Source organism: Rhipicephalus sanguineus, chromosome 8 (genome assembly GCF_013339695.2).
Source record: "Rhipicephalus sanguineus isolate Rsan-2018 chromosome 8, BIME_Rsan_1.4, whole genome shotgun sequence".
NCBI classification, from domain to species: domain Eukaryota; kingdom Metazoa; phylum Arthropoda; class Arachnida; order Ixodida; family Ixodidae; genus Rhipicephalus; species Rhipicephalus sanguineus.
In genome coordinates this window covers 137,557,506-137,580,725 of record NC_051183.1, presented here as the reverse complement: position 1 = coordinate 137,580,725, position 23,220 = coordinate 137,557,506, and the positions used below count along the sequence as shown (strand labels likewise).

Below are 23,220 nucleotides of genomic sequence, written 5' to 3'. Positions count from 1 at the left end.
AATAAAAGAAACACATACATCGCATAAAAATACCAAAAGTAAGAAACTGCTTAGCTAAACAAACTAGTCGCGGAGATAACAAAATAACACTACATCAAACTAGAATAACCTTACAAAAAAAATCCTTTCAACAAACTGTTACATTCTCCGACAAGCTTACAGCTTTCTTCCCCTTTTTAGTCGTACTCGTGGCGGTCGCGGTCTTGGCGGCATTTCAGATCGCCAGAGACTACAATGAGCACGTGCCATTAGCTGTACATCTCCGTCACGCCTCATTCGGGAATTCAGACTGCTTCCTTCACAAAGGCGAAGGGGACATGAGAAACGCGGGGGAAAGAGTGGCAATCCTCTCCGATAGTACTGTCTTTCTGGAGCGTCGCGTCACCGCTACGTTTAGGACTAGCGTTGTCCTCTTCTCCCTCCACTTCCGGAAGGCCATTCACGTGTTGGGGTGCGAGGGAAGTCTCCAACTCCTCAATGACCTTATTAGGGCGGCTGGAACCAGCCTCGGTCCCACACGGAGTGCCTTTCGGAATCCTTTCAGACTCGATACCAGCCGCGGTCTCGTCTTCTATTTGCTCGGCCTTCGCACAATCAGAGAAACGCGTACATTTATCAGGCGCGATTTCACTATCCGCGACCTGTCTCTCGGTTTTCTCCGCAGAAAGCTCCGTGCGCATGTCGCACTCGTAGAGACGCGTACCTTTCATTTGTGGTACCTCACAAAAAGCGGCTTTCTCAGTGGCTTTGAAGTGCACCGCACTCGCCACTTCTTCACACCTTTCGTGCGCAACCTCTGCGGACGTCTGACTTTGGTTGGACGTCTAAAGTTGAGGCAATGCGTCGCCGCATTGCCTCAACTTTACGCTCCAACCTTTCAATCTCTTCGTCTAAGGCTCGCTCGCGTTCTTCTCTTTCTTTCTCGTGTTTTTCTCTCTCATTTTCTAGCTCACGCTCTACCTTCGCACAATCGGAGAAACGCGTACCTCTCTGGGTCGATTTCACTAACAACGACCTGTCGCGCATTTTTCTCCGCAGAAGGATCTCTCTGCAAGTCATTCTTGTTTTGCTCTCTCTTAAGGGTGATACCGAAGCACCGCAATAAAACTGCCTTAGTTACTTCGTACTTATTGAACTCCTCCTTGGGAAGGTGCCCTATCTTACCAAACAAGTCACACGGGAGAACACTGCATAATGCAATAGACCAATAGTCCCGGTCTAGCCCAAGTTCTGTGCAAACCTTCTCGTAAGAGGTAAGAAAAGGCTCTATACTTTCACCCTCTCTGAATTGGTGAATCCTTGAATTTACTTGAGACCATTTCCAACGTTGCATTTCTGTTCTCCTCTCTTCGCGTTCTCTTTCTAGCCTCTCCTTCCGTTCCTGTCTCTCGCGTTCTCTTTCTAGGCTTTCTCGCTCTTCAAACCTTTTGAAAGCTACTAACGCGTCGTCAATGTCCTCCTCACTGGATTCCCTAATAATCAGCTTCCACATATTTGTCCTTGCCATTTTATTATCTACCTTGATGCCGAGATGTTCGCACACAAACAAAAGTTCATCTTTCAGCATCGTCCTCAAATCCATGACTGCCGCTTTGCTTTGGTCCTGCTCACACATAATTAGGTGATCCCTGAAACTCACTTGTTACGCATAACTAGGTGATCTACCTAACCCACAAAAACACAATCCAGCTTCTACACTACTCAAGTGTAAACGCAAAATGAAGCCTGGAAAGTCATAGCAAAAGACCAAGCACTCACCACAAACGCAGCACCATGTCGCAAGGTCCATCTCACCGCTGCCAACCAGTTGTAAGGAGTCGGGTTCGGCGGGTCTCGTTACGGTAGCTGGCTCCCGCCGTCCGTCCCCATAGCCGAAGGTTCCCAGTGAGGAGGCGCGTTCTTTCAAGAAGGAACGTAGATTTATTTACATGATTAGAGGATTGGAGTGAAGAGAGCGAAAACGTCAAAAGTCTTCGGCTTTTATAGCCCCGAGACCGTCACTGCAGAAGCACAGGCAAACCGGTGTCAGCGTCTCCCGCCAATCCGGTGACCTGTCGTCCTGGCGTCCGGCCTCCCGAAAGGAGGCAAAGAGTCACACAATACGCTCGCCACGCCCCGAAGACTCGTAGGTGAGAAGGTCGGCGAGGAGTTCCAGTCCAAAGGGGAATTGGGGTTGGAGGACCGATGATTTCCGCTTCCACTGCCGGTAATACTCGGAAGAAGCGTTGAATGATGGCTGCCTCGGGTGAAGGCACCACCTGGGTTGATGGGAGCATCTTCAACGGCGGAGTCCCACGCTGACCAAAACGCACGATAAAGCGGGTGTGTCGAATTTCAGAAGACACGCAGACCGCTCCCTCCGGCACAGGTTATTTTTCCCTGCTGCGGTAGGGTAGAAGGCAGAAGTGGCTGGGTGAGAAGCTCTCCCGTGGTGCTATCTCACGCAGAGAACAACAAGCCAAAAAGGGGTCTCCGAATTCCGACGTCCTTTTTCTGGGAAATCCATCCACGGCGACCTGCCCGCTCGCTCGGCAAAAGCTCCTCCAGGAAGAATCAACGTTCCTGCCTCCGTCTAAGCGCCGATACGGGGGGGAAGACAGCATTCTGGCAGACAGCTGCACGCTCAATGGCGTCTGCCTCGATGAAATTTAAGGCCAAACGTAACACCGCGAAGATGCGGTAGACGCGCCGTCCGCCTCATATATCACGCGTCTCTCAGATGTCTTGCTTCGTACTCCTCCATTCGTGGCTTCAAGCAAAACTGCCGCCGCCTCACAGCGTGTGGCACATTTTAATTCCAGTCCATGCAGCAGCGTCGCAGTGACGCGTCTCCGTTGATAGCGCCCAAAGCGCCACGAACGGAGACGCGCGATCTCAAAACACCGCGTCTCTTGGATAGCCAGAGTAACAACAGACATAGTGATCATGAGGGATGCAAGGCGCCGACCCCCAAAAAATATTAAAAATTTGCTCCTCTGTCATCCGGCGCCAAGCACCACCTAAAGCGTTACTCTACCGCATCAGTAGGCAGTTTTAGAACAGCGTACGCTAAGCTTTCCGTTAGCGTTTCTCGCCACTGCGCATGCGTCGTTTAATGTACGTGATTGCAGTACGGCGTCGATTCCACAATATTCTGGCAGAAATTGAGACACATCATACTTGAATAGTCTGCATACGTAAATATAACAGTCCATAAATGACAGCAGAATGTATATGGTCGTCACTAGGAACTTTTTCGGAAGTATAACTGCAAATTTCACCTAATTTTAATTGTAGAAATAACCACCCAATGTTCGACAGTTCATGATAACTAAGCTGAGCATACACTTCAAGAGCAAAACAGCGGAGCGTTCATCATAATGTTCAGACCATCAGCGGCGCATACAACAGCAGGTAAACATAAACACCAAGGAAGCTTCTGCCTTTAAGTACTTAGAAAGTGCTAAGCGTCCTCGATTTTTCACAGCGATGCTTTACACAGGGCTATGGGATTTGTCCTTTTATCTGCGATTGCGCAGAAATCTTAAAGTGAGTGCAACGGGAAATGTAGCGCGTTCGTTATAACGAGGTTCGCCTGCAATTAATAACATTTGAGATGAGCTTGGACAATTAGGATTACATTAGCAAGTAAGTAAGGAATAATGCATCCTATTCGCTTTTTATCAGCAACTTGCACTTGATAAGAAGGATGCTCGGTCGTTACTCAAGATATATTATCCATTATCCTCGGCCGAACCACGCTGTCGACAAACTTTAATTAACGGGAAAGTGTTTCCGAATGAAGGCTAGACGTCCGGAAACACAATTGATGATTTAAAATGTGAAAGAATACCAGGACACATTTAGAACGTCATTCATCCCAATAAAGGAATGATGCTCTCCACGATGTGTATTTGCTTTAGTGCAGATAGTTCGGCAGTCCTCTCTGTTGTGCTATGTACTGCCAACAGAAATAAAGTCCTTAGCCTGCGTATATGCGGTGGTAATTCATGTAGGCACCAAGTGCGTCTCGCTGACAGCGGTGGCATGAAGGTTGTCTTTAGTAGAAAGTGACCTTTTCGATATGTGTATCTGTGCAACCTTAGCCCGCTCTCTCTATCACTGATCGGTAGCCATTGATAGTGTGTGATTGCCACCAGTTAGATGATAACTGTGCTTTCCTGTCTATACGTGTCGTTAGAGGGATTCTTTGTTGCATGATGCATTTGTACTCATAACTGTTGTTACCAGTATCCAGTAAACGTCCCTGTGAGACTTAAAGAGGGAGAGCTAACTGCTCTCCGATAGTAAAGTACATCTAGTACTCCGGATTGTGCACCATTTGTTCTAAACACAAATGTATTTCTTCGCTTTCTACAGCGAAGCAGTTTTAGACTAGCCAGTACTCTAGTAGTAGTCGGCGTTCTCAGAAAACGCCTAGCGGGTTCATTGGCTAAGCCGGTAGGTCACGTGATCTCGCTTTGCCCAATCAGGTGCAAGCAAGCGCGTATCAAATCTAGAGGCGGATTGACCTCGCTAGCCAATCTTATAGACTCGCGCGCTTTCCTTGACCACACGTGATCTCGCTTGCCAATCGTGAAGACTCGTGCGGATGGGCGTCGCTGTGCCGAAGACGCGGCGTCGAGAGCTCTCAAATCTGACCCGATTCGCCAACGCAGAGCCGCAGACATCGAAATGCAACACGGCAATGAAGGTTTACCGCCACTACTGTGGGCAGCAAGGGCCACTGCGAGGAATGCCGCTAGGGGGATCATCGCGCATTGAGAGATTCGCTGTACGACCTTCGTCACGGAGTGGGTGGACCGTCGATTCAGGTTTGTTGTCACAACTGTTGTCAGCAGTTGTTGTCACCTGAAAACACCTAGGGTTTAATAAACTCGAAGAATTTAATATGCTCATCTGACAACACACCAACTAAATGATCGCTATTAGATGCGAAACATTTAATAGCGAATTTGACCCAGGGCAGAAGGGGTACCAGAACCGCGATACCGTTTCGTGCAATAAACGTTCATTCCTTCTCCTCCTCGGAAGCACTATGTACATGTTTACGTGGGAAGCAGCGCAATTTGTCCAAATTGCGCTGCTTCCCACGTAAACATGAACTATCACCAACTCGCCCAATTTTCAACTTTACTGTGCACTATGTACATATACGATAACTGGCGTATAAAAATGAGGAAGCCTAAGCGTAGAGTCCAATACACACAGGGTGGTCACATAGATTGCCGCGGACAGACACTGTACATACATTGTGTTCTGCTACGCTTCGCGCTTTGCATGCATCTACACTGCCACCAGATCTTCTCCTTTCTATATGTAATCTAGAACTTCTCAACGCACTAAAGATGTTTAACCTTGTGGCACTTGTCAAAACGTAAAGCTGGTTCTATTGAGCCAGCCGAGACTTTGACCTTCAACGACCCTTTTCAGCAAGGTCGACAACTGGGCTAGTTGATAAGGTGTCATTATGGTTAAAGCAGCGCGAACAACATGGGCGACAACCTGTATGCCATAGCCGGCACCAACTTTTTTAGACTATGGGAAGCTTGTAAGCATAAGGAATGACATCAATATTTATTCTAAATGCAAAGCATTTCTTATCTATCTATCTATCTATCTATCTATCTATCTATCTATCTATCTATCTATCTATCTATCTATCTATCTATCTATCTATCTATCTATCTATCTATCTATCTATCTATCTATCTATCTATCTATCTATCTATCTATCTATCTATCTATCTATCTATCTGTCTATCTATCTATCTATCTATCTATCTATCTATCTATCTATCTATCTATCTATGGATGGATGGATGGATGAAAATAACTTTATTTATACGTCCTGTACAGGGTGTTGCCACCTGCCTGGCTAATCCCACGTCGGGACTGGGAGGTCAAGCCTCCCAGCCCTGTCATGGGCGTACTGGACAGCCAGGACTTGGGGAATATGGTCGTGAGACTTTATCATCCCTGTAAACCGTTCCCGGAAATGCCAGGGCCAAGCGACCCACACTCCCAGAGCATATGCTCAAGTGTGCAAACTTCTTTCTTGCATGCCTTGCAAACAGCATCCATATCTTTTATATCGTACCATGCTTTTGCCTGTGCTGGTGAGTAATAAGACTGTGTCTGTAATTGTCTAAGTGTGACCGCTTGTGCTCTGTTTAGTCTACTGTGAGGGGGTGGAAACTCTCTCCTCCCCAAATAGTAATGTTTAGTAATTTCATTATATGTCGTGGGCGTATCCCGTTGTTGATTTTCGAATCCAGCAGAATCAAAGCCATATGTAAAAGCGGCCCGGTCCGTAAGTTCGCGGGCAACGCTGTTGGCCGATTCATTTGGATTCATGGGAATGTCATCGAGTGATCCAAGGTGCGCTGGGAACCAATATATGTAATGTGTGTCAATGGCCTGTTTGCTATTAATAATTCGAACTGCTTGTGGTGCGATCTTGCCCCTGCTGAAGGCTCTGATGGCTGGTTTTGAATCACTGTATATCTCGGTGTATCGATCATCCGTCAGGGCCAACGCGATGGCAACCTGTTCAGCGATTTCCGGTTTGGAAGTGTAAACCGTGGCGCAGTTGGTACACCTGCCCTGGTGGTCTACTACTACCGCGGCGAACTTAGTTCGGTCTTTATATGTGGCTGAGTCGACAAAGCAAGCCCCCCTGCCTCCTTTATCCAACTTCTTCAATAAAGCCTTAGCCCGGGCTACCCGTCTGGCGACGTTGAAGGTGGGGTGCATATTTCTTGGCAACGGGGCTACGATGATGCTCTCAGCAAAGTCCTGTGGTACCTTAGTGTATGTCTCCTGGTCGATGACAGGGTTGATCATGATTCTATTGAGGATCGATCTCCCCGTGCAAGTTGTAGAGAGTCTTGCTATTTGGGACCTTTCTTGAGCCTCCGCAATTTCTCTAGTCGCGTTGTGTACCCCTAACTTGAGCAATTGTTGAGTGCTGGTGCGAAGTGGGAGACCCAGTGCACTCTTGATGACTTTCTTGATCGCTGCGTCTAGCTTCTTTAATTGGGTCTGTGTCCAGTTATACATGGAAGCCGCATATGAAATATGACATAACACGAAAGAGTGGATCAACCTGATAAGATTGTCCTCTTTCATGCCTTTTTGTCTCCCTGCAAGTCGCCTGATCATCCGGTATGCGTTCTCTGTCTTGAAGATAATTTTCTTGAGTGCCGTGTGATTCCTGCCATTGGCATCTATAAAAAAGCCGAGTACCCTCATCGTGTCGACTCTGGGTATATTAACCTCGTTTTCGGTCAGTATATGTATGTCACTTTCGGATAGTGGCTTCCAACCCTTAGGTCTCCCCCCTTTCTCTTTTCTGTAAAGTAACAACTCCGATTTGTGTGGGGAGCACCTGAGACCAGTGGGCCTCAAGTATTCCTCCACTGTCTGCACCGCTTCTGTAAGTGCATCCTGTACCTGTCCTTCACTACCGCCAGTACACCATATAGTAAGGTCATCAGCATAGATGGTGTGGTGAATGTTGCTGATATTGCTCAGTTTCCTGGACAGGCCCATCATGCACAGGTTGAAGAGGACGGGAGAGATCACCGAGCCTTGAGGGGTTCCACGATCACCGAGTTGAACCACATCTGAGTTGGTGTCTCCTACCCTTAACCTCGCTGTACGGGCTCCTAAGAAAGATTTTATGTAATTATACATTTTCGATCCAAGTCCAATTTCCTCTATCGTTTGAAGGATATATTTGTGCCTGATGTTGTCGAATGCTTTCTCCATGTCTAGTCCGAGGATGGCTTTGGTATCTCTAGAGTACCCGTCCAGAATGTCATGTTTAATCTGCTTCATAGCATCCTGAGTAGATAGCGAGGATCTGAAGCCTAGCATATTGTGGGTGTATATGTTGTTGTCCTCCAAGTAATCCTTAAGCCTGTTGAGGATTGCATGTTTGGCAACCTTTCCTACACATGATGTTAGCGATATTGGCCGCAAGTTCTCTAGACTTGGAGGTTTACCCGGTTTCGGTATTAGTATGACTTGAGAAAGTTTCCATTCATCAGGAACTTCCCCCGAATTCCATGCTTTGTTAATAAAATCAGTCAGTGATTCAATAGAGGGCTCGTCGAGATTCCTGAGTGACTTGTTGGTGACGCCATCTGGGCCAGGGGCAGACTTTCTGTTTAACTCACTCAGCACCCTTCTGATTTCAGATAAGGTGAAGGGTCGATCCAACTCCGGCTGAGGGGCTCCCCGGTATTCCGATCGCGGAAAATGTTCTTGCTCCTTAGCGACTGGTAGGTATTTGTCTATGAGTTGTTTAGTAACTGTTTCAATGTCTTGATTTTTAAGGGCTATGTGTATGGCCCGGGCAAGGCAGTGTCTCTGGTTGGACTTGGTGCCTTGCTCGTCTAGGAGGTGCTTAATGAGTTTCCATGCCTTGCCGTTCCTGATCTGCCCATCAATTGTTTCACAGAATTCATCCCACTGCTGCTTACATAGGTTGTTGCAGTGCTGTTCCATTTGTTTATTCAGTTCTGCTATTTTCTTCCTTAGTTTACGATTAAGTCTTTGAGTCCGCCATTTCTTAGTGATGGCCTGCTTTGCTTCTATTAGGTGGGCTAGTTTAGAATCCATGGCCTCCACATTAGCGTCAGTGAGAAGCTTTCTGGTGGCTGCCTTGATATCATTCCTGACAGATTCGCACCACTCTTTGAGGCTTGGTTTGGCAGCATTTGGTCCGCTTTGCGTTCTAATTCTGCGAAATACATCCCAGTCAACAACCTCAAATTCTCGAGCGCGGCCTTTCTCAACCTCCAGCTTAACCTCGAGAACATAGTGATCACTGCCGAAGTTATGACCGGTATTTGTCCATATGGCATGCTCTACGTTCCTGACAAAGGTTAGGTCGGGTGTGGTGTCTCTACAGACTGAATTGCCGATTCTTGTGGGATACCCTTTATCCGTAATCAAGACCATGTCTTGCTCGTCCGCATGATGCCATAGATTTCTGCCTTTGGGGTTTGTCGCAGTATATCCCCAGAGTTCATGAGCAGCGTTGAAGTCCCCTAATATGATTAGGGGCCTAGCTTCAGCGAGTTTAGTAGCTTTTTCGAAAATTATCTTGAACTGTTGCTTGTAGTGCTTCGGGTTACTGTAAATGTTGAGGACGAATAAGCTGTTGCATGTTTGATTTTTGTATGAGACCGGCACTAATACCTCCACCATGAGATACTCTAAGGTCTTGTCCCGAATGCCCAGATCATGAGAGATGTGTGTCAGTTGCTTATTTACGAGCACATATAAGCCTCTACCATACGTTTGGCACTCTATAGCCCTATACCCAGTGAGCGTGACGTAGCCGTACCCAGTTTCTTGGAGTGCAATTATATCCGGCTTAGATTGTAGTGATCTGAGATATTGCTGGAGTGTGGCACGTTTGTTTTGGTACCCCCCGCAATTCCATTGCCACACTCGAAATTCCCTTTTAGTGTGAGCCATATTGGATATTCGTGTCCCCTGCCTGGGGAATCATGGGGGCTGTGAGGAACGATGGTCCACACTGCGTTCTGTCGTTGCCGGACATAGTCATCATTTCAAGAGTTTTCACTCTTTCGCTAAATGCCTTAAGCCCTTCCCTGGGATCGTTTAGTGTATTCTGCATTTGTCCCACACTCATCGTTAACTGTGAGACGCTGTCCATGATCATTTTCATGTTATCTGCAAATGAGGCTAGTGTTTGTTTCATTTCCTCTATGTGCGTTTCAGTATTCTTGAGCTTACTTTCAACAGCTCTGCGCTTGGCCGACATGGCCCCATCACCCGCAGGCGCGGGAACTGGTGTTTCCTTTTGCGTGTTGTTTATGTTCTCGGTCCGCTTGGATTCACTTAAAAGTTTTTTAATTGCTGCTAATTCTGCAAGCACATTCTTGTTCATCTCCCTTAGTTCTTCATTTTCTTTCTTGAGCCTCTCTATTTCCCTACTTTGCTCTGGCGGTGGGTCGCAAAGCATGGCACTTACCGGTTCGGTTTGCGCACCATCGGCCCAGGCAAGTCGTCTGTTGTCGGAAGATTGTCCTCTGGTAGGTGGCGTCTTGTCCGTCATTGCCGATCCCTTGACTTTGTCGGCCCACGTGGAACCACTGCCTCCTTCGGATTTCGGGTTGATCGATGGACTCCGATGCCCAGACCGCACCACGGATTTGGATCTGGATGCACTCCGTCCTCTCGATCTGGATGCACTCCTTCCTCTGGATCGGGAGTGTTTTCGAGACCTGGACCTGCCGCGAGATGCTGCTGTTGGCTTCGAGTCGTCCACTGGAGCTGATGCCGTGGAGTGCAGCTCAGACGAGCGAGGGTTCAGCGGATTGTCGACTTGCTCCTTTTCAACGTTGGCTGCCATTGCTCTTTCACTTCTTCTTCTTCTGACAACGTATGGAATTGTGTAACGCTGGCTGCACATCCTGTCCGCCGTGGGATGTGGACCACCGCACAGTTCACATCTGGGTTGGCACCTGTTTCCTTAGTCACGTTTATCGCGCCACATCCTCTACACACGGTCTCTTCCGGGGTCGGGCACACGTCAGCTCTGTGACCAAGCCGGCCACAAGCATAACATATATCGATCTTTTTCTTGTAGAGTGAACACTTCACCAAGATCGGGCCGTACCTGACGAAATTTGGAACCTTGTGACCGTCGAAGGCGATGATCACCGTGCCGGTATTCTTAATTCTTTTAGCGGCGAGCGCCAAGGGCTTTCTCGGGTTGACAATATTTCTCTCAAGCTCCGCCGGCCCGTCGGCGACGTCAATATTTCTTATCACTCCTTTGCACGTATCGTCTGGTGCAGCCTCGTAGGCGTTGATCTCATAACTGCAACCGCCCAGGTCTATTGATCTTATTCTCACGTACTTCTCAGCATTTTCTCGTTCCGGTGTACTTGCCACCATTATGTTCTGGCTGACGTTCGGGCCGATGATGTCTGATGGTCTTGGTGGTCTTGCGGCCGTTTCGTTAACTTGAAATATGCAGTTAAAGTGCGATTTTACGAATTTCCTGATTTAATGAACACATTCGGAATCCCCCCATAGTTGCCCATAGGCTTGATACATTTACGAACTCGAAATAACGAAAAAGCTTCGCCGCCACACCCGATTTAAGGAACCATTGCGGAAAAAAAGATGCATAAGGAAAGGTTTTTCCAAATTTATGGCCTCTAGATTGTCTGGCAGTGCGCTGGCAGACATTCTAGACGCAGCCAGGCAGTGTGCTGCCAGGCTGAATCGAGGCTGTGTCGGGCTCCACAAGCCCGCAACATTAGCAGGAAAAGGCATGGCCCCGTTGTTGAGAAGAGCTTCGTTGACAGGATGAGGTGGCCACAGATCATAAATTCGACGACTTCGTGATCGCTGACACAGACGCGGACGCTGACACAACAGAAGTTCTCGACGACGAGGACATAGTGCAGCTTGTTTCCGGCTCACAATAGGAGTCTGAAGATGCGAACGATCCGGATACTGTCGAAACTGCCGTACCCACACTAAGCCAGCTAACGGAAGCCGTCAACCTCCTGAGGCGGTTTGCAGGGGCACACGAGAGTGTCGAGGACGTTTTGATATCACTAGCAATCTACGAGGATTATGTGCTCCCGCTGCTCACGAAGCATGTGCATGCGAATATCACGAACTTTTGCACTAGGCAACAAATTTGTCATTCTCTCAGTTTTACAAAGTTCCCGATTTAACAATCTAATTCGCGGGTCCCGATCACTTCGTTAAATCAAGTTTCAACTGGGCCGAAATTGGCACGGTATGACAGGAGTGTATGACGAACATAAATGACAGGTCGTAATACGCAAACCCTGACATGTATGTCATGTGCGACATCATTTACGTGACATGATCTTGGGGCAATCGTGGCCGTTTAAATAAATGAATGTATACCAAGATCGACAAGGCGAGACATTTCTATATAACGAACATAAGTGAAAGGTGTTAACACAAAAATCACGACATGCACGTCAAGTACGTCATGACTGGCATGCCACGGTCATGGTGCTCTCGCGGCTGTTTCGCTAGATTGATATACACGAAAATTAGTATTGTGCGACGTGACTGTATGACAAACGTAACAGCTGTCAACATGACAATTATGATATGCATGCCATGTCGGCATGACTTACATGCCATGCTCATGATGTGCTAGCGGCTGTTTCGCTAGCTTGACATATACAAAGACTGGTTTGGTGTAACATGACTCTATGACAAAAACTAATACAGGTGGTAACATGAAAATCATAACCTGTATGTCACGTACGGCACCATTTACATGCCGCGCTCGTGGTGCGCTCGCGGTCATTTCGTTAATGTTATTTGTATCCAAAGTCGTATGGTGTGACGTGAGTTTGCACAGAATATAAATTACAGTTGTTCACATGAAAATCACGATATGCATGTAATGTACGGTATGATTTACGTGTCAAGGTATTGGTGCTCTCGCGGCCATTCCGCTAGTTTGATATATACAAAATTAGTATGCCGGGACAACAATGTATGGCGAAGATAACTGACATGTCGTAAAGACGCAAATCGTGACATGCATGCCATGTACGGCTTGATTTATATAATATGGTCTTGGGGCACTCGCGGCCGTTTCGTTCAGAGGATATATAGCAAAATTGGCATGACGGGGAATGACTGTATGACGAACATAATTCACAGGTCTAAGATAAAAACCACGATACGCATTTCTTGTACGGCATGATTTACATGCCACGCTTATGGTGCGCTCGTGTTCAAAGGCCTTGTTTTGCCTAGAAAACAAACAATGCGGTTTGTGCAGCTTCTCTTTCACTGCTTAGCATTACATGGATTCCCAGAATGCATGGGATCTGCCGATTGTTTTTTGTTTTCATCCTTGTGTTGTGGTGCAAACTTCACCTTTACCTGCTTCAAAAGCTTTTCACATTGAACAATCAAGACCTGAGGCTGGAAAGCGGAAACCAGCAGTATGCCTAATTAAAGGGAGAAGCTGGGGCTCATGAGGTGCTTACATGATTTTATGGGTGCTTAACGGGAGCAAGAAAGCGAAATGCATCTTTCACTGTTTTAGAATGTGAGGACCTGGAACTTAGAAATGTTTTTTGTCGATCTGGGGCAGTACATCCAACACTATGGTCAGATGAAAGCATTAGTTGCAGATCCAGAAATTGTAAGCGTTCGTCTTTGGGAAGTTCAAACGTGAAGGTAAGACCAAACCTCACTTGTCTCAAAACCTTCAGAATATCTACAAGGAGGTTTCCAGTGTCGAGATTCGGAATAAAAATAAGAAAATCACCTACATCCTCACAGATACATTGCTTTGTTGAATATCTTAGGTACAGCAACCCAGGTGCATGCTCTGCTTTCAGTATTGATGTCAAAGATTTTTTTTATTGTTTGACGCATCACCATCTATTGCAAAATGTGAACAATGTATCAGTGAGGATAACGACGAAGTTTGTTTCCATGTTATAGCCGGCATCAGTGTTGAAGGTTTTTATGGAATTATTGCTTTTTGGCTCGGTGTCGATCCTTGTAAGATGGGATGGAAAATTGTGCATACAGACGTCAGAAGTCTGTATAGGGTCTAGGGTTGCGCCCATCTTATGTGACATCTATCTGAGCAAATTTGACAAGATGCTGGAAGATAATTAGAACGGCCTAAGGAAACGAATCTTCCGCTGTGTAGATTATTTTCTATTTTTATTGCAAATATCGACACTGGAAGGCCCTTGTAGATATTCTGAAGGTTTTCAGGGAAGTGAGGTGTCGTCTTACCTTGACGTATGAATTTCCCAAAGAAGAACGCCTGAAGTTTGTGGATCTGAACAAACGTTTTCATCTCACCAAACGTGTTGGATGTTCTGCCCCACATCAACAAAACCATTTCTACATTCACGGTCCTAACATTCTAAAACAGTGAAAGATGTATCTCGTTTTTTTGCTTCCGTTCACCACTCATAAAATCATGTTAGCACCTCATCAGCACCAGCTTCTGATTTCAATTAGACAGATTTCCGCTTTCGCGCCTCAGGTCTTGATTGCTCAATATGAAAAGCTTTCGAAGCAGGTAAAGGTGGAAGTTTTTACCACAACACAAGGATCAAAACAAAAAATAAGCATTGCTGTCATTTCCTATGCTTACAAGCTTTCCCATAGTCTAAAAAAAGTTGGTGCCCGCTGCGGCGTACAGGTTGTTTTTCAGTGCACCTAACAAACTTGGAAAGACTGGCGCTGTTGTTCACAAGAAACTTGATAAGAGTCTTACTTCACAGAAAAGAGAATGTAGCATGAAACACCGTAATCAGTTTGCGCCATGCGCTTCTGGTGTTCATCAAATCCCTGGGACCTGTGGGCTCGTATACATTGGGCAGACGGCATGCTGACTAAACCTTAGAGAACATAAGAACAATTTCAATGCTAATTATGGTTCACATTTAGCTGCCCACAGCAAGGATTGTAAATGCAAAATCATGGAAGCGCTCTTCATTACGAACGCTGGTGAAAGCTGTGCCAGCTCTCCTCAGTGGCGTTATCGCGAGGCGAACCCTGTTTTTCGCAGGCGGGGTAAATAGATAGCTTTTTGGTTGTTTCGAATTTTTAACGTTTTTCAAGATATGCTGCCATACCTATGTGCTACTTTGTAGTGCTAGCTTGTTAAATTTGTCTAGTGAACTTTTTTTGTTCTTGCCCTTTTGCAAGTTGGCAAGTTTCCCACCTACGTGCCGGTGACTGCGCAGTTCGTTTGAGTTCAGTTCTTTTTATGTTTCTTCTAATAAACCTTTCAGTTGCGAGTAAGCGCTCGTTTTGTCTCCTCCTTCGTCCCTGTTATTCGCGCTGCTTTAGGGATAAGCAATCCTTCTCAAGGATGAAGAAAGCGACGCGCGGATGACGTATACATCTGTGACATCTCGCCATGCCTGATAACTGGTGCTTCAAGGTTACTAAGCTGACAGCCGTCTCTTTGTGAAGAGACAACAACCGGTCCGTCGGCCTGGTGGGGGTATAAAAGTTCTCACAAAAACATACGTTCGCTAATTACGATATTTTCTTGCTCTGTTCATGCAAATGTTGTACGAAGCTTCCACAAGTGTCGTTCGCCAATCCCCTGAATGCGTATCCTGTATCCTGCATTGTTTCTCCTTATAATCCAAAAGTGGTCGAACTGACGCTAAAACGATGCCGCTGAAGTCGCAAGGCTGGACGGCAATGTATTAGCATGCGACTTGCTCAGGGGCGTAACGACTATTTTATTAGGGCGAAAGCCTTAGATGCCTCATCAAAAGCGGAAAGGCACGGTAGGCGTCGTCAACACGAGTGATGCCAGAAATCAACATCTCGTGATGACGCTCCCATATAACTTCATCATGACGTCCCAAGTCGTCAGAATTTGTGACGTCATGATGACGTCACATGACGGGACGTCGCATGGCGACATCGTCGCTTCGTCAAAGTGTGTCGATCTCGGAGGCAGTGCGAAACCACGTCAGGTGCATAAGATTTCGGAGGTAGGATCAATACATGGACTGAGAAGAAAGAGCAGAAGATGGTTTTCGCCTTCGAGTAGTCTTAGGCGATTGCATAAGGGACCCTGTCAGTTTTTCGTGAGATGGACAGAAGAGGGGGGGGGGGAGGTGTTCCCACACACGATATTATTATGTGTGTGTGTGTCTGGACACATGTGTGCATACAAACACTGTACACGTTTCGAGGGTTTGAGCACGACATCTGCCGGATGATTCTCGCCTCATGTGCAGCGTGGGCGCGTTACTGATAACATCCTGCATATCAAAATCAGTTTGTTGTGATGATTAAAAAGATAACATGATGTTAATATGCAGAAGGAGATCCCAAAGTCATAAACTGCAATGGGACCTTCTTTAGAAACTATACATAAAAATATATTGCAACAGTTCATACACAATGAACAATAGCTGCTTTTCAGCCTTTACTATAACTAAGGAATAGAAAATGTGCAAGTAACATGTCGTATAAAAATCGTTGTCGGAGAACAAAGTTATACATTAATAAACAATGTGAACCACATGAAATACAAAGCATCAATGCGAAGGTTGCAGGTTCGGTCATTGCCGGCGGCAGTTTGCCTTTTCGTCCCTTTTACTTTTTCCACATCTACATCACAATTATTACAACACACTTAAAACCGCAAAATTAACGATCCCTATACCGTCCTTGGCTTCATTATCTGCTGGTTTTCATTTTGGCTGTGTCAAACAAAGACACGAGCCTTCAAAATTCCCTTCCTTAATTCGAAGCCTAATTAGAAAATACATGTTCAAGACGGCAAAATATCATAGACATCATGTGATACATATATAATAAATTAGATAAATAAAAATATATTTTTGACCGGGACGTTTAACAGCAATATATGCATGACTGCACAATGTATCCAACTTTCCGCGCTTGTTTGCACTGTATTGTCTTACCAGTCGAACAGGCTAAATAGGAATCGAATAATCCCGTGTTCGATCTCCCTGAATAGAGTTTAATATATTTAGATTTTTAGTTTAGATTATAATAAACGCAATGGGCACAGTAAAAAGGGCGAGCCGCTGCATTAACCGCACTGCACCCATTTAATTTATTTCTTGGTAAAGAAAGCCCTTTTAGCTATCTTGTGATTTTGCGTACGTGTGTGCTTTTTTCCTTACGTACTTATAAGCACGCCCATGACATAGTGAACTGAAGATTAACAACAGAGGCCATCCTCCTGCAGTGGGCATAATATAGGCTGAAGAACACGACGATAATCACGTAAAGCGATATTCTAAGCTAGAAGTTTTACCTCGGATTCACGTGACCACCTTCCTCCTTGCGTTTGAAAATCGGTGCACCAGCTTAACACACGGAGTGAAGATTTGTGATTTAAACAAAAATAAGCGAAAAAAAAAACATGCGTCGGCCGGGAATCGAACCCGGGTCAACTGCTTGGAAGGCAGCTATGCTAACCACTATACCACCGACGCTCCGCGGCCGAGGCCGCGTTCGCTGCGATTGTTTTCAGCAAGTGTCCCCCCCCCCCCGAAAAAAATTCTTGGCTGCGGGCCTGGCCTAGCGGACTGCTTATCATAAAGTCCTAAGCGAAACCTGTTGCCGCTGTTTAGTGCACATTCTCTAAATGTTTTCACCTGAGGCAGTGCAGACACTTTTCTTAAGAGCGGAGCTCTAAGCTTTTCGTTAGGCTGCGTGGCGTGAAACTGGACCCAGCTCGCCTTTGCGACGTTAATTCTGTGGCCCTGTGCGTGGCATAATCAGCGATTAACTATTTGTTATATTCTCATACCCATGTGACGGCTCTGTGCGGTAATAATAGGAACTAGGACGTAATATCGTTCTCACTGAACCAACATTACGGGACAAACTGCGATCATGGGCATCGGCAGGGAAGTGTGCAACAAGGCAGCACTTGCGCACTTGTTTGCAGGACGAGAGCTGCGATGGTGATGCAATCTCCGTTGAAGGCCTCGACCGCGCATTCAACAACGTGGCCTGCGTCATACCGCCTCGCCCTCGATGAGGCACCGCGACCTTTCACAAGCTTTATCTACATACTTGTAGATGCTGGAGAACGGTACGCTTACTGAAATATCAAAACACCCAAACTAATTATTATCGTACGGCGGAAACAGGATAACGAGTGAGAATACTCACACATAGTTTCACTTAACAGCAATGCGGTCGGTGCCATCGGCGCCCTCGTCGGCCATCCCGGGGATTTCTTGGCCCTGTCGATTGGGCCGCAACTAAAACAAGTTCAAGATTACACTCGAAAACATTCGTTGCAGGCGTTAGTTGACCGCCGCGAGGCTGTTCGTTCGACAAAGTTCCCGCCTGAAGCAGACGATCCGCATACAGGAGCAGCGGCTGCTGCAGCGTGGTCTCGAGAGCGGAGTCCCCGCTCTGACGTCACACGCGAGAGGGCGCCACTCCAAGATCTCGAGGCCAATAACCGCCGGTGCAGGTCTGATGCCTTCAAGAAGTTGACCACTGCCTTCGTCGCCTTCACCCGCGATGACCTCTCAGGACGACATTCCAGAATGGTTTCTGCCGTCATCGGTCTGGAATCTGTGCGAGCAAGAGCGACTGCCAGGGATTTTATCTGCGCGTTGTAGCGAGGACAGTCACAGAAGATGTGCTGTAGTGTCTCCTTGCTATCACAGTTGTCACAAAACGGGTTGTCAGCCATTTGGATTCGAAAGGAGAATGACTTTGTGAAAGCCACTCTTAGCCATAAACGGCATAGCAGAGTGGCATCATTTCGGCGTAGTCCCGTAGGTGTCTGGAGACTCAAATTGGTCAGGCAATGGCGGTGGTGGTTGCGCAGTCTGCTTGCTGTATCACAAGTGGAGGAAGTCATTTCTTGTGCAGCCAAAAAAAAAAACCTTGTTGCCTGGCTCTTGAATATGCGCTGTTTACAATGTTTTGGGTGGTGGCTTGTATAATCTAGGTATTGTTGCTTGTCATATGGTTTTTTATACATCGTTGTCTTTCATATACCATTCTGTAAATATATGGTCGTGTCAAGAAAGTTGATGCGCTCAGCTGAGGTCTCGGACGTTAACTTTATTGTTGGATGAAAGGAGTTTAGGAATGATGTATATTTAGTCAGATTGTCCCGGCCATGCCCCGGTATTATAAGTATGTCATCAATGTACCGAAGGTATGTGTGGGGTTTATCCGCGCAGCGAGACAAGAAGTCTGTTTCAGACTTCCTGTCTGAACGAGAAAACGATTTAGGAAACTATACGCTCTGACGCAGCAATGTCTGTTTCTAGAATGAAGCCAAATAGATGTCTAGAAAAAAGTGAAGCGATTTGTATAACACAGGTAATCACGAAACGTGCATAAAATTTGAAGTACAATGTACTCCGTTGAGGGAAAACCGGAAGGTACCTTTAACATTGGCATGTACTGTGTTTTTGAAAATATATATATTGTAATGAAGACAGCGGCGCTCGGGCACGGGCGCATACGCGGCTAGACGAAGAGAAGGACGAAGCTTAGAAGAATAGAACAGCCGGCCCGCAGCAAGGGTGCTGTCTCTGTCTTTTCTTCCTTACAATATATATATACGATTTAGAGTATAGTGTTCTTTACTATGTTACAATATAGTAGAGATGGTTTTATAGAAAATTGAGACAATTTATTGCACTATGCGTTGTAATACGGGAGAGATGTAAGTTGCCTAAAATGTATATATAGTGACTGAGGAGTGGTATGCTTAGAAAAACATGGTTGATCCCTCCGTCATAGGAATCGGAATAACACGAAAGTAAAGCGTGCCCTTACAGAAGAAACTGAATGTTTACTGTACATTGATATAAGGGGAGCTTGCAAAATGTATATTGATGTCTGGCAGCTAATGGCACCGATTAACGTGTATGCACCCACTTTGATGATTGGTGGTACAACTCCATCCCAGCGACTAACGTCCATGCTAAATGATTAAACAAACCCTTGTGGTAGCTGTAGTAGTCAGCGGTGAAAGCGTAATCAAAGAAGGAGGTGTGATAGCCAGAAGAGCGTCGCATATTGGACGCAGAGCTCGGTCGCCATCCCGCGGCATGTTAAAATGTGATTGAACACCGCGGCCGGACTAGAAGAAAACGCAAAGCGCGTCGTGCCGCCCCGGTAGCCCGGTCGTGACTTTTCTCGCGGCGAGCGCGTGAGCGGGGAACGCGGTGTTACAGCCAAGTGTGGCAGGCGCGCGTCGCAGAGCTATTTTTGGTTTGGTTAGCGTGATGCTATGAGCGAGGCCGATGCTTTTACCACGCTTGGGCCAATGTCGCCACCTCGCGGTTGTTTAAGGCATGGACAAAATTGAACTTCTATTGAAAACTCGCCGAATGGGACGGACGTGTAACGCGTTGCAGGTGCTGATCGCGGAGGCCACAGTAATGACGAATTACTTTACCTTACCGCTCCCAGAGGGCAACACCAACCCGCCTACCGGGAGAGTGGTAAATATAAAAGGCGCGTTTGTAAAACGTCTAGTGTCTATGACCGTGGCGCAGTGGATAGCGTGCCTGGCATCTGTTGTTGCGGATCGAGTGGTCGTGGGTTCGATGCCCGGTGACGGAACTTTTTTTCTTTGCTATCTATTCGTGTACCTTTTTTCTACGTCATTTCCGTGACGGAAATACGTCATTGAAGTCTTGGTGGACCCCGGCATAAAACACTTTCGTGTTAACAACATGCTTAGCATGGTAAGCTATCGCCGGATTAAATGTGCTATACATTATCCCAAATTCCTAAGGCCGAACGGAGCCACTTCGTCAAGATCTCACAAAATTAATCTTTTGTTTCAGCAGCAATAGTGGTACAAGTCCCCTTGACAACCTTTTTCTAGGTTTGTGTGTTTACATTGAATGTGCCCCATGATATAAAAAGCGATGAGGGTATTTTCCACAGAAACTTCAAACTGTTATTTCATGTTCCCGATTCAATTGAGGACACGCTGCTAAAGGGACCGGGCCCTCTATATAAGCGTCGCCCGCTTCCGCCCGTCCGACGATGTCGCTTTGGTCTCCGTGAGTTGGGCTGCATAAATGTTTACCGCGATATAGCTCGTTTCGCAGAAATTCCGTTGTCGGCGTCGGTGTCGTTGGTTGTGAGCGAAAAGTGGGCGTTGTCGGTGAGCGAAAATTCGAGATATATGCAAATAATTAGTAAAACGTTCGCGTCGAGTGGACATCGAACCCAAGCATTCTGCGTGGAAACTTGTGTTCTACCACAGAGCCAAACCAATGCTTAAGACTACTGCGCAAAAGAAAAAAAAGAAAAAAAAACGTATACGAATATCATGTATACAGTACGAGGAGTTTACTTAACGCATATAATATTGGTGGCAGAATCCTAGGATTGCACCAGGCGTCAGAACATATGTATTGCGCAACGAGTGGGTGCATTAAGGCTGGCCACCAATTAGAAAGCGCTCGAGAATAATTAATTGTGAACAGCAGCAGCGTCAACGAAGTGTGCAGCAGCGAAGGTGTGTGTGTTCTTTAGGGACGTGTATTCGGTACTTCGTATTTTCGCGAAAGGATTCATTCTAGCGTTGTGGGCACTACGCAACTGTACTTCCAGCAGGCACTTTAAAATAGTTTGAAACAACCAATGTTACGCGCAAAGGCGTTCGTTTCCGTGCGGCCCGGTTGAGGCATCCACCTAAAAGCGAAGCAAGGCTAGGGATTCAGAAGGCGTTGCGGACGGGGCATGATTACGCTGTCGAATTCTAATCTTGAAGGCGAAGCTCAAGATTCCTCTAAGATTTTAAAATCATCCTTGGGCTCTATCACGGCCTGCTCTACCTTTCTTTTTATTGCGATAGCAATTATATAGACAGTCTCGGCTGGTTTTTTTCCGTCCCCGTCGTCAGGCACCGCATATGTATATATCCCTAAAGAAAAGAAAAGAAAAGCCCTAAAGAAAAATGCTTCCGAAGCGCGCAATCGAACCAGGGACCTCTCGCTGCGCAGCGCGTGGCCCTAACCTCTACGCTACAAAACGTAGATCCTCCAGGTGGCTAACGGCTAGCGTTATATACACACCCTTTATCGCTGGACGGACTCAGAGACGGCAGGCGCTTATAAGCGTTTCTTCATTACCAGCGAGATGGCGAGAGGAGCGCAACGGGTGCGGGGGGCTGTACGTCGTATGCTTTCCCCGCGATGTCTGCGCTGAAGTCACAGAGCGTACGAAGGTCACTTCGCTGGCTGCAGCGGCCACGTTTGCGAAAGGAGCGCGCTGTTCGAACAGAAATAAGTAACAACTGCGACATTTAGTTCGCGCTCGTCCTGCGTGTACCTGTTCGTTCGTTTCGTGCGTCCTGCTTTATGTTTCAGCAGTGTTCTTCAAGTTTCGAGCTGTGACGCATGATAGTTCGCGCTGCGTTCTTTTCGTGCGTCCTTTGGGCTCGAGCGACGCGCTGGCAATTTCGAGCTGTTTTCCGTTCTTCGCGTTACATTCCAAATTGTTGCTATCGCATTCATTTCTTCGCCGTTGCGGCAAAACTGTGACTTTTTTTTCAGTGCCAGTGCAAACAACGGTAGCCGTTGGTCCATCCTAGTTTAGCGAGTTGCCTTGGTGCGGCGCCAGCTGAAAGGAACGACTGTTTGCGCCACACGTGCGTCTCAGGCGCGATGGTCCTGTTCCCGCGAAGATGCGGTAGACGCGCCGTCCGCCTCATATATCGCGCGTCTCTCAGATGTCTTGCTTCGTACTCCTCCATTCGTGGCTTCAAGCAAAACTGCTGCCGCCTCACAGCGTGTGGCACATTTTAATTTCAGTCCATGCAGCAGCGTCGCAGTGACGCGTCTCCGTTGATAGCGCCCAAAGCGCCACGAACGGAGATGCGCGATCTCAAAACACCACGTCTCTTGGATAGCCAGAGTAACAACAAACATAGTGATCATGAGGGATGCAAGACGCCGACCAAAAAAAAATATTAAAAATTTGCTCCTCTGTCATCCGGCGCCAAGCACCACCTAAAGCGTTACTCTACCGCATCAGTAGGCAGTTTTAGTACAGCGTACGCTAAGCTTTCCGTTAGCGTTTCTCGCCACTGCGCATGCGTCGTTTAATGTACGTGATTGCAGTACGGCGTCGGTTCCACACTATTCTGGCAGAAATTGAGACACACGATACTTGAATAGTCTGCATACGTAAATATAACAGTCCATAAATGACAGCAGAATGTATATGGTCGTCACTAGGAACTTTTTCGGAAGTATAACTGCAAATTTCACCTAATTTTAATTGTAGAAATAACCACCCAATGTTCGACAGTTCACCATAACTAAGCTGAGCATACACTTCAAGAGCAAAGCAGCGGAGCGTTCATCATAATGTTCAGACCATCAGCGGCGCATACAACAGCAGGTAAACATAAACACCAAGGAAGCTTCTGCCTTTAAGTACTTAGAAAGTGCTAAGCGTCCTCGATTTTTCACAGCGATGCTTTACACAGGGCTATGGGATTTGTCCTTTTATCTGCGATTGCGCAGAAACCTTAAAGTGAGTGCAACGGGAAATGTACCGCGTTCGTTATAACGAGGTTCGCCTGCAATTAATTACATTTGAGATGAGCTTGGATAATTAGGATTACATTAGCAAGTAAATAAGAAATAATGCATCCTATTCGCTTTTTATCAGCAACTTGCACTC

The 23,220-nt window shown here is 46.6% G+C and overlaps 1 non-coding gene across 1 annotated transcript; it reads right to left on the bottom strand.

Annotated features, from left to right (window-relative positions):
• Positions 1–16,949: 16,949 nt before the first annotated feature.
• Trnag-ucc (transfer RNA glycine (anticodon UCC)) lies at positions 16,950–17,021 on the bottom strand. Its single transcript has one exon. It is a non-coding gene; the product is annotated as a tRNA-Gly (tRNA).
• Positions 17,022–23,220: the final 6,199 nt, after the last annotated feature.